This window comes from Felis catus, chromosome A2 (genome assembly GCF_018350175.1).
Source record: "Felis catus isolate Fca126 chromosome A2, F.catus_Fca126_mat1.0, whole genome shotgun sequence".
Lineage (NCBI taxonomy): Eukaryota > Metazoa > Chordata > Mammalia > Carnivora > Felidae > Felis > Felis catus.
In genome coordinates, this window is record NC_058369.1 from 63,088,246 (window position 1) to 63,099,926 (window position 11,681).

At 54.2% G+C, this 11,681-nt stretch overlaps 1 long non-coding RNA gene across 1 annotated transcript; it reads left to right on the plus strand.

The window, feature by feature from the left end:
• Window positions 1-2,963: 2,963 nt before the first annotated feature.
• On the plus strand, window positions 2,964-4,813 carry LOC109497767. Its single transcript, XR_002737207.2, has 2 exons — window positions 2,964-3,915; window positions 4,599-4,813. It is a non-coding gene; the product is annotated as an uncharacterized LOC109497767 (long non-coding RNA).
• Window positions 4,814-11,681: the final 6,868 nt, after the last annotated feature.

Genomic DNA, 11,681 nt, shown 5'->3' on the forward strand with positions numbered 1-11,681 from the left:
CAGGTGACTGTGGTCCTTTCTCCCAGGAAATGTCAGCGTGACTGGCACCAGCAGAAGGGTTGATGGTGGGAGGGGTTGAGTGCGCTGTTCTGCGTTCACGGAGACCCTCGGCCTCTTCTTCCTGTCCGATTCTTCTACCAGGACCCGCTCTGCCCACGAAATGGTGAAGAAAAAAAGCCAAAAAACCTTCCCCATTAAACTAACTTTTGTCACCAACGTCATGAGAATGGTTACAGTTTGCCTGCTGGAAAGTAAGTGGGGAAACAAATCCGCTGAAAGAATTCTCTGGGCCAAGCATGCTATGTGCACACGTATGGATACATGCCTGCTTTGTTCCAGAAAGGACTGGAAATCGCCTATGAAGAAACATAGGACCCCGTTAGCTAGTTGATTCTCTGACTTTTCTTGGAAGTTTGTATCCTTGTTGTGAAGGTAGAATGCTGGGCTGGCAGCAGAGAAACATGGAACGGAAGCCCCCTTACCTGTTGCAAGACTTGGAGAGGCTCGGCCCGTCATGTGGGGACGCGGCCCCGTGTACTGTCTGTATGCAGAGTGCCTGGCCAGGAGGAACCAGGAAAGTTTGCCTCCATCTGACCGTAAATTATGCATTCTGGCAAAACTCCCCGAACATGGCACACACTTTTAGGGACTTCAGCCTTCCTTCCTTCCTCCCTCCCTCCCTCCCTCTCTTCCTTCCTCCCTTTTTCTTTCTTTTTAATGTTTTAGTTTTGAGATAGAGCATGAGCAGGGGAGGGGCAGAGAGAGAGGGAGACGCAGAATCCGAAGCAGGCTCCAGGCTGTGAGCTGTCAGCACAGAGCCTGACGCGGGGCTCGAACTCACGAACCAGGAGATCATGACCTGAGGCAAAAACCAAGAGTTGGACACTCAACTGAGCCACCCAGGAGCCCTGGGAATTCAGTATTTCAACCAGCTCTCATGTGAATAAGGTCCAATGAAGGTATAGTCCACTGGAAAAAAAATAGATGATGTTTTTCTTTTTGCGCATTTCTTTGTATCTTTGGTGCAAATGACCCAAACCCTGAAATATCACACTTGGAAGAAAAGTGTGAGAAATACAAAGCCCTTCCTGGACATAGTGAGGACTCAGTCGGGGGTAGCTGCTCTGGTTGTTATAGAGACCACAGAGTAATGGTCTGTTTGGTGCACGGATCAAATGGGGGGGGGGGTACTAGGAAGCCACCCCGAGTCCCAGCTGGGGTCCCCTGGCTCGTGTTCCCAGGAGCCCAGCGGACCAGGTCCTGGCTTCCCATCCCCAGAACTGGGGCCCTGGTCCAGCTTTGGTTGAAGGTGGAGAACTATCCCCCACCTGCCCTGGGGCGAGCCTAGGAATGCAGACCACAAACCTTTACTACTCCCAAGCAGGTCCCAACAGCCAAGCCCCTTGGAGCCGTGCACCAAGGTGCATTCAGAGCTGTGACAACAGTTGGCCGACCTTCTAGTTGGAGCCGGGGTCAGCCTCCCTGCTGGGGTGCATACAGTACCGGAGAGACCCACAGACCCCTCCGGGGTGGCAGCTCGTCCAGCTCTTTTTCCCTGTCCCTGCAGGGCTGGGGGTGCCTGAGCACACCTCTGGCCTCTCCTCCTGCCCGGAACAGCATCACATTGTCTGTGGAAGGGTTTTTCCAACATGCAAAGTGAAGGACCTGGGGCCACAACCCAGTGGGTGGGATCCTCCGCCGCAGGGCACCCAGCGCCTTCTCAGGCTCCCTGGCTCTCCTTGGCGGTCCCTCTGGGGGGTGGGGGAGTCCTGTCCTCCAGTTCCATCTGTCAAACTCTGGGCACAGCCTTCAAGGACAGAGATCTGTGGGGCAGAAAGGAGCCGGGGTCTGAGATGGTCCCGCCTCCTCCCTGCGGGACTTTGCTCCTGCCCTGCAGAATTGATCCCTTGAGCTGTGCTGGGGGGGGGGTGGGGACGGGGGAGGGGTTGGGCCTCACACCTTGCCCTTGTGTGGGCTCCCAGAAGCTCCCAGAAGCGTGTTGAGTGAAGAAGCTGTTCGTGTGCAGGAAGCTTTAGTGTAGGCCACTGCCCCTTACAAACGAGAGTGAGTGAAATGGACCAGTCAACACAGCAAGGGGCCAAGAGCCCCTGAGTGGCCCTTCCGGGTGCTCGTGTGGGGGAGGGGGTGCTGCACGTGGGGCTCCAGGAACCACGGAGCCCGGGGGCCCAGAAGGAGGGTGAGCGACCCAGCCAGCGAGGCCGCAGCTCAGCTGTCGAAGAACCGTCAGGAAAGCCTTCAGTGTTTCCCTTCCGTGTGCAGAGTTGAGCGCCTGCTGTATACCAGCAACTGTGCAGACCCTGGGGGTGTCGCCATGGGTGAAATCAGTGTCCCTGCCTCCAGGCACTCGCAGAGCCTGAGGGGAGGCCGGCAGGTCCATCGCCCTGAGTAAATGTTGGGGCGGGGCGGGGGGGGGGGGGGGGTCTCCTTGTCCCCAGGGTGTAGAAGGTGCCCCGTGAGCAAAAGTCTCCTATTAAAAACAATCAGAGCAGTTGTTACTATTGAGTGCATCCCTATGTCAGGCGCTGACCTAAATGCCACTTTTTTTTTTTAAGTTTATTTATTTTGAGAGAGAGCGAGTGAGGAGGAGAAGGGCAGAGAGGGAGGGACAGAGAGAATCCCAGGCAGGCTCCGCGCTGTTAGCACAGAGCGCGATGCAGGGCTGGAACTCTCCAACCCTGAGATCATGACCTGAGCCCAGATCAAAAGTCAGATGCTTAAGGGACTGAGCCCCCCAGGCGCCCCTAAATGCAGCATTCTTAACTCATTCGTTCATCCCAGGGACCATCCTAATCTTACAGATGAGGAAATGGGGGTGAGCACGAGGGACGTGACGCGGGACGTACGTGGGGGCCGGACCCCAACCCTAGCTCGCCTTTCTCCATCACAAAACCCGTTCCCCTGTGAGCCATGGTCTGAATCTGGTGCATGGGGTGGGGGTGGGGGGTCGTTTCTCCAGAAACGGCTGCGGGGACCCCAGCTTTGTTCTCCCTGTTTCTCGGGGACACGTATCGCTGCCCTGGCCTCCTGCCGGACACCGTGCTAAAGGCCCAGGAGCAGGAAACCGAGGCCGGATTCGCTGCCGCCCCCGCCAAGCCCTCCTCCAACACACACCTGCAGGGAGGCCGGCTGGCCTCTGGCCTCTGGCCTCTAACTTCCAGCTTTCGTTTTCGGTGTTCTTTCTATTCTTAGCCTGAGCCCCACGCTTCCTCTCCGCAACATGCAAATGTCGGGCTGTCACAGATGGCTGCAAAGTCACAGCCCGGTGTTCCCAGCAGCGAGCGTGGGATTGCATAGGGCTAGGCCTTCATTTTGTAAACCTTCCTCGACTGCAGTTGGTGAGTTTTCCGCAAGCCGGCATTGCCTCGGGAGGACAATCGTTTTCCCGGGGATCAAAAGGCAGGCAGGCCTCGCCCCTTGGCTTCCCCATCTGAAAAGTGGGGCCCGACTAGCACTTTCCTCACCAGGCCAGTGAAGGGCATAGCTTACGAACATTATTAAGCACCTTGTGCATACTGGAGGTTGGGTCCTCGGGGGGCAACCAGATGTGGACCCTGCCCTTGAGGGGCTGGTGGGGAAGACAGGTTTCCACAGGCAACTAAAATTCAGAATGGTGCACACGATGGAGCAGTGATGGGCACATCTTGGGGGCAGCTAGAGGAGGGGGCTCTCCGGGGGGCCTGGACTTCTGAGCATGGGCGTAGGGAAGGACGAGAGAGCCGGCGGCATTCGGGGTGGACACGGGTCCGTGGAGGGCACTGCATGGGGGGCAGGGGACGAGGGGTGGCACCTGGCTCCACTGGGCCCCTGCTTTATTGGCAAGACTGGACCACCTGGCACCTTCAACAAGGCTGTTTTGAAGAGATCTCTGTGACAGAACGACAGCCAGAGATGTTGGTAGGTCCAGGTCAGCCCGACGGTGGGTCACGATCACCATGTTCCCGCCCCACTGCATCCTCACCAGCACGCGGGGCCCGGCTGCTGTTACTACGCTGGCGGGTGCGTCCCACGGCCTCGTGTGCGCCCACGCGGGTGTCCCTGGGTGTGTCCCCCTGTCTCGTGGGTTCTCACCGTGCGCGTCCCCGGGTGAGTCCCGCTCTCGTGTGCTCTCACCGTGCGCGTCCCCGTTGGCCAACAACTGGGAGGTCATCTCTGCACGTGCCCGTCTTCCGGCTGCGTGTTCTCCAGGGGAGACTCTTGCCTGCCTCTTCCTGGCCTTTTGCAGTGACATTTTGAGGGAGATCCATGCCTGCAGGGGTTCGGGCTGGGGGGGGGGGCTTGTGGGGACAGCGACACAAACGTTCACAGGTGATTCATGACCGTGACACCCACGTGGAAGCCAGGCCGGCTCGCTGGCCTCGCCGTCTTACTGCAGCTAAGGAGGACCGGGACCGGAGACAGGACATGGTCTCCCCGCGTGCACGGTGTGCGGCCTCTGCAGGTGCCTGTGGTTCTCTAAGTGTCTCCAAACAAGGAGTTTAAGAGCCAAGTCCGTGCCAATCTCTACGCCTGCAGGGGAGCCGTAAACCTGGCATCGTCACCGCGCACCCCTCTCCGATTAGTCCTTCGTCCTCAAACAGCTACATCTTGCACGTGCGGGCTCCACGGCCCCCGAGAAACCACAGTGTCCCGTGGGAACACCCACCCGCAGCACCTGGGGACCACGAAGATGGAGACAGGACCCGTCTCCAGGGAGCGGAGAAATGCAGGCCGGTCCCCCAGCCCCTCCCAGGGCCCATCTGCGCTGAGTGACAATCTCCTCCTAATGAGAAGCAATAAAGGCTAATTATCCACAGTTTCACAGGAGTTTCTCAACACCCTCTGCATAAAAGAGCAAGGCCACCCAGCCTGTGGATAGCAGCCTGCAGGGGTCCAGTGGTGTTGTTTAAACAGAGCTAAACAGAGGCATCAAAGGGGTTTTTACAGCAGCTGGGGAAGAGAGGCCACTGGGGGGTGGGGGCCGTGCGCCTCCCCGTGGAGTAGAACCTGGGGGTTGGCCTCCGTGGAGCTGGGGTGAGGATGCACATCTTAAACAGGGGGCGCAGCCACACACACCCCGAGGATCTAGGTAACAGCACCGTCCGTAGGGGATCAGCTAAGCCCACATTTATCTCACTCAACCTCCTTATCTCGCGCCTTGGAAGCAGGGTTTGGACGTGTCCCTACAGCAGGGTGTTGGCTCCAGTTCCCTGGGTTCGCTGCCACTTTCCAGGGGGCCTGGGATCACACCCGTGGTGACGCCTGGCCACGCATGGTTTGCTCCTATGTTCCCGGGGCCTGGTCTGAGGAGTGGGGTCGGCAGGATGAGTGAGAAGTGAGCAGGGGCTCAGAGAGACCCCCAGTGGGCAGAGGCTTCTGCCCACTCGCACTCCTCTTGAGGCCTGTTCTGCGCGGGGCCTGGAGGGCAGCCCGGACCAGGACCTGCCAGGCTCACAAGCTTCCACTCCAGCAGTGGGGGCAACAGCGGTCCGCACGGGGGACATGGGCAGTCCAGAGAGCGCTGGGTGTCAGTGCCAGGGTGCAGACTTGGAGTCTGGGGGACTGTGGAGATTCTCGGGGGCTGTTGGCTCTTCTTGACGCGTACAACCTGACCAGGACAGGACACCGAGGACACACAATGTCCTGGGCTGGACAAGGGCTGGTGTAGGGGGAGGACGGCGGGGCCCGATGGGAGGTGAGCGGAGGTTTTTGAGAGTGAGGATCAGGTCAGATTCCAAAATCGGGCAGCTAGTGACAAGCATGGGAGGAGAGTGGTGGGAAATGGCAGGGAAAGCACACTCACACGGATGTGCACATGCACGCGCACACACACACGCATGCTCATGTACACACATACCTGCACTGATACACTCATATGCATGCACACCCATGCACTGACACGCATACGTGTGCATGCTCACACACCCACACCGACATCCACACCCACGGTGACACACGTGTACATGCACACATGCACACCCACACTGACACGCACATGAATGCATGCACACACACTGACACACATGTGTGCATGCACACACAGACCCTGTCATGTGCGCACCCACTCACATGGACACACATGTGTGAACCCTCACACACGCATACCCATACTGACACGCAAACGTGCACGCACTCACACCCACACCCACATTGACACACACGTGTGAATGCTCACACGCACACCCATATGGACATGCACGTGTGTGAACGTGTACACCTGCCCCCCCACTGGCACACATGTATGCACACGCACACCCACACTGGCATGCACACGTGTGCACACACGTGTGCACACATGCACATGCTGACATGCACACGTGTGCGCACACCCCACACGCTGGCACGCACACACAGACACACATGCACACACACACGAATGCATGCACACATGTGAATGCACACACGGGCACACACGCAACCCATGCACACACATACTGACACACACGTGCACACACATGCACATGATGCATGCACACACACAGCAGAGGTGATGCTCCAGGTGCTGACCGTGCACATGTAAATGAGGGAGAGACTGCACCGGCGTTGCGATGTTCCGGCCGGTTTGCTGAGGAGGCGCTGGGTTGCCCAGTGATCGTCTCTTTCCCGGTGTTAGTCCTGCTGCTCACAAGTGTAATCGGCACCCAATCAGGAGTAGAGAGAATAGTTCAGAGATGAGAAGATACACAACCCCTCAATATCGTTTTTAAATGGCACAGAAAATTGCGACCTGGGTGTGATCTTTCTCCAGGAACATTTAAACTGATTTATGGAATTGACTTCAATTGCATAGGAGTGAATGCATTACCTGGAGGAAACAGCATCCAAGCTGTGTGCTGAAGGCTATCAGACACTTATTTTAGATTATTTAGATTATTTCGATTTCCAACCTCACGAAGAAAGTCAAACCCTGGCTCTCTCACTTAAAGGCAACCTGATGTAGCGGTCAACACAGTGTCTTTACGTCCCGTATCCGTCGGAAGCAGCACAGAAGAGCCACGTCTCCGTCTCTTGTGCAGCCTTGGGCTGGAGCCAGGTCCAGCACCTGGCAGGATTTTGATTCCACCTTGCGATTAAAGTTTAAGAAATGACTGTTTGCCTGGTTCTGGTATCTTATCAAAGAACAATATCCATACTAATCGGAAAATGTGTTAAAGGATTCCCCCTGTCCCAACTACTTGTCTGTGCCAGGCCAGATTTTCACCAAAAATAACCTATCAGAAGAGACAGAACACGGAAGTGACTGAGAACCCAGCTGACTCCCAGGGCAGATCTGCTTAAGAGTGAAATAGTGTTTGCTCATTAAATTGGTTTTGGAATGTACACTGATTTTCTTGCACAAGCCATCATTTATGTTCATGTGTAATTATTATGTTTGAAATTTTTTTAATGTTTTATTTATTTTTGACAGAGAGAGAGAGAGAGACAGAGCATGAGTGGGGGAGGGTCAGAGAGAGAGGGAGATACAGAATCCGAAGCAGGCTCCAGGCTCTGAGCCATCAGCACAGAGCCCGACACGGGGCTCGAACTCACAGACCGTGAGATCATGACCTGAACTGAGGTCTGGTGCTCAACTGACTGAGCCACCCAGGCGCCCCTATAATTATTATGTTTGAAATAAATGTTTGGGGCTTAGCCATTTTAATTTCTACTATGGAAAATATTAACACATATAATCCACATAAACAGAAGCTCTTTGGGGTTCTTAATAAACATTGAGAGAGGAAAAGGTTCTGAGGCAGTTTAAGAGCATCTGGTGTTTATAGGGTGTTCTGGAATGAGTTTGGGAGGAGGGGCTGGATAGGGCGAATTACTCATTGGATTGGGAAGAATCTGGGGTGTGCAAGTCAATACGGGAGGAGGCAGGAAGGGAGGAGCATGGGTGCAGGACAGGTGAAGGGGTCCAGCAGGTGTGGACGGCCAGTGTGGGGGTTGTGAGAGGCTTAAAAAATTTTTTTTAATGTTTTATTTATTTTCGACAGAGAGAGAGAGAGAGACAGAGAGTGATGGGGGGAGGGGCAGAGGGAGAGGGAGACACAGAATCCGAAGCAGGCTCCAGGCTCCGAGCTGTCAGCACAGAGCCTGACGCGGGGCTCAGATTCACAGATCACGAGACCAGTGAGCCAAAGCTGGATACTCAACCGACCAAGCCACCCAGGAGCCCCAGACACAACCAGGCTTCAAAGAGTGCCTCGCGGTGGTGCCCACAGATGCTTAACACGTGGGCGATGTGCAGTAACGTTTGTAGGGTGCCTGCGTGGGAAAGAAATTGGACCAGATGACCTTCACCGTCTCCGCAGCCCCATTCACTGAGCACACCTGGTGATGGAACCACTTCCTTACATAGATACGCACATTACGTACTTAGGAACTTAAGTGAATGTACTCTATTTCATTACATATAGTTCTACTTGTTAATGACGTGTATGTTACTTATTTGCCAGTTAGACATATTGGCTATTTAAATGGTTATTTTAGGGAACTAAAGCATCTTTGTGTGGACAGCCCACTCTGACCTTCTGTGCACTTTTTTCCTCTTAAACCGAGTTGTAGTAAAATGCGTCATAGTAACGAGCGGTTGTAGGAATGAAAGGAGCGGCGGGACAGATTCCGGCGCAAACGTCCACTCCCATCCGCCCTCCCTTCCTCCCGTAATAATTGAGCAGCGCCCTCGGCCTGTCTGCTGTGCGAGCGCTGTGACTGTTTAAGCGTTGGTAAGGGGTTCCTCTTATTCAGGCGCTGCAAACCCCCATAATCCGGGGGACTGTATAATCTAACTAAAATCCCATTTTTCCTTAAGAAAACGATACTAACCTACCTGTCTCTGTTACTCGATCTTCAAAACCACTTTTCTTTTTATGTGTGTTACCAAATAGCCCATCCGTCCTTCCTTACACGAACACCGAAAGGCTGATTTTGAAAACGTGTGAACATTCCAGGATCACAACACCCGAGAATTCTTAAGAGCCAGGACAGCAGACCCCTGGCGTGTGGATTTCCTGAGCGGTTCTGCAGGCCTGCGGGCCAGATGGCAACGGCCCGGTGCTGCCTTTCACACCCACTGTCTTAAAATGCTCCAAGACTGGCTGTGCTCGAATCTCATCCTGTTTTGCACAGAGCTATTATATGCTGAAATACTTTTCAGACAAATGATACAACAATTTACTTGCATCTTTGATACACCATGTTTTGAACAGTTAAATATGACCTTTCTGGAATCTTATTTACAAAGAGAGACTGGTTTGTGTTAGGCACAAGTAGAGAATTCCACTTTTTCCAAGAACAACGCGTAATTTTTTTTAGTCATATTTTACTCATATGGAACATGTGGTTATTGCATTACTAAAAATATCAGAATAATTTATGACTTTTAGAAAATCCACGATGCTGGTCCTTATTTTGAAAAACAACAGAGTCAGGGTTGGTGGATGGTTATTTTCTTTTAGATACTTTTAGTGTGTTTTATCACAGAAGGCTGGGAAGTAGAAACACAAAACTTGATCCTTGCATCTCAGAATATGATTTTGCCTTTTAAAAAAAATTTTTTTTAATGTTTATTTATTTTTGAGACAGAGTCAGCGCACGAGTGGGGAAGGGGCAGAGAGAGAGGGAGACACAGAATCCGAAGCAGGCTCCAGGCTCCGAGATGTCAGCACAGAGCCCGATGCGGGGCTTGAACTCACGAACCGCGAGATCATGATCTGAGCTGAAGTGGGACGCTTAACCGACTGAGCCACCCAGATGCCCCTGGTCACTTTAATCATTTAAAAATAAAGTCAGCAGGGCGCCTGGGTGGCTCAGTCACTCGAGCGTCTGACTTCAGCTCAGGTCATGATCTCACGGTTCGTGAGTTCGAGCCCCGTGTCGGGCCCTGTGCTGACAGCTCGGAGCCTGGAGCCTGCTTCGGATTCTGTGTCTCCCTCTCTCTCTGCCCCTTCCCCGCTCATACTCTGCCTCTCTCTGTCTCTCAAACATGAATAAACGTTAAAAAAAGTAAAAATAAAGTCAGCAATCTTTTTAAGGAGCTGCTTCAAAGACCTGACGGAGTGATATAATGCCGCTTCTCAGCTTATTTGTTCTTTCTCCTACAACAGGACACGCACTGGAAAAATGGAAAGATGAAGTCCTGGCAGGTTGTGAGAAGGGGTGTGTGGCCATAAAGTTGTGGAGGATGTAGCCGGGGAGGTGACATCCCAGAGACCCGAAGTCTCCCATTAGATCGGGAAGACACTGCGCGTCTGTCCTTGGCGAGGACACACCGCCAAGTTTCAGTCCTCACGTGATCTGTCTGGAATGCGTTTCTTCCTCAGGACGCTAATCTGCTTGGCGTCTAGGACACCCACCGGGACCTGGCTGCTTTCCTCGTCACCACTCGGCTGCCCCTCACTCCGCTGTTCTCTCTCTTCACACTCCCCCGGGATGGCGGCATCAGCCCTCAAGGTTGCACCCGTCATGCACCTGTCACGCACACCCTGCCGTTTACTGCCATGTCGGTCCCTTTCCTGAGCCTCGGTCCCCGAGGCATCCTGACACCTCCCGGCCGCCTCACTGGACCCACCTTGCACCACGCTCTGCAATGCACACTCCTCGTCCGTTCCTCCCTGGTCCACTCCAGGCAGTGCTCCCCACCCGGGGCCAAGACCAGAAGAGCCTCCTGTGTCCACTTGGACGCTGTCCCCGACTCCTCTGGGGACTAGGACTTTGTCACTAGTTCTGTTCTGTGGATTTTACTTCCCAGGTTCCCCTGGAAACCATCCACTCCTCTCTGCCAATCTGTGTCTTGGTCAGGACCACGGTCATCATCTCTTACCTCACCTTGAGAATCGCCGAGTACCTGGTTTCTCTCCCTCTTACCCAGCCTAACAACCGGCCGGACAGCCAGGCAGCCCCCTCAAACCCAGGTCTCGCCCCGCTCCCTAAGTGAAACGCTTCAGAGGCGCTCCATCTCGTTTGAGAAAAGCCCAAACCTACCGTGATGATCACAAAAAGTGCCTGAATGCACACGGGCCTTTCCTGTCTGGGTGGGAGGCAGCCTCAGATGCTGAATCTGGGGGGGGGGGGGGGCAGGTTAAGGGACAGGCGACCTGCCCGCATCTCCTGGCTCTGAGATGTATCCCTGTGCGTCGGAATTCACGGAGTCGAGTCTCCCACTACAGACAACCCGATTTGAGTTCGTGGGTACATCCTCTGTCCATATGGAGCTTTGTGCTGAGAAGCTCACTAACATTTCTTGTAGAACTGCAATGGTAGTCAGTATGGTCTGCTACAAGGAGCACTCGATCCCTGCGTGAGTTCCATTCCAGGAAATATTTAGCCTCCTCAGTTGCAGGCATCTGTTTTCTGTTGCCCACATTTTACGTCTGCGTAACCTGGGGTCTCCTCTGGCTGTAGGCGCCGGAAAACTTGGAGCCAGATGCATTTTCCAGGGACTGTAAACCGCATGGCTCTGGTGTCAGAGACTCCAAAGCCCGTTGCTTCCTTGAAATGGATTCTTTTCAGCCACCCCTGACCGCGGAGGCTGAACACAGTGGATAAGACACCGTATATCGCACATCCGGTTGTAAGCTTCTTAATTCATCACCTCCGGAATTCCAGGATATACGAGGAAGGCAGGAGTCATGGTCTGGGGGAGAACTGGTGTGCAGAGCATTTGTCTCCCTCCGTGGGGGTGCTGGTGGCTCTTCTCC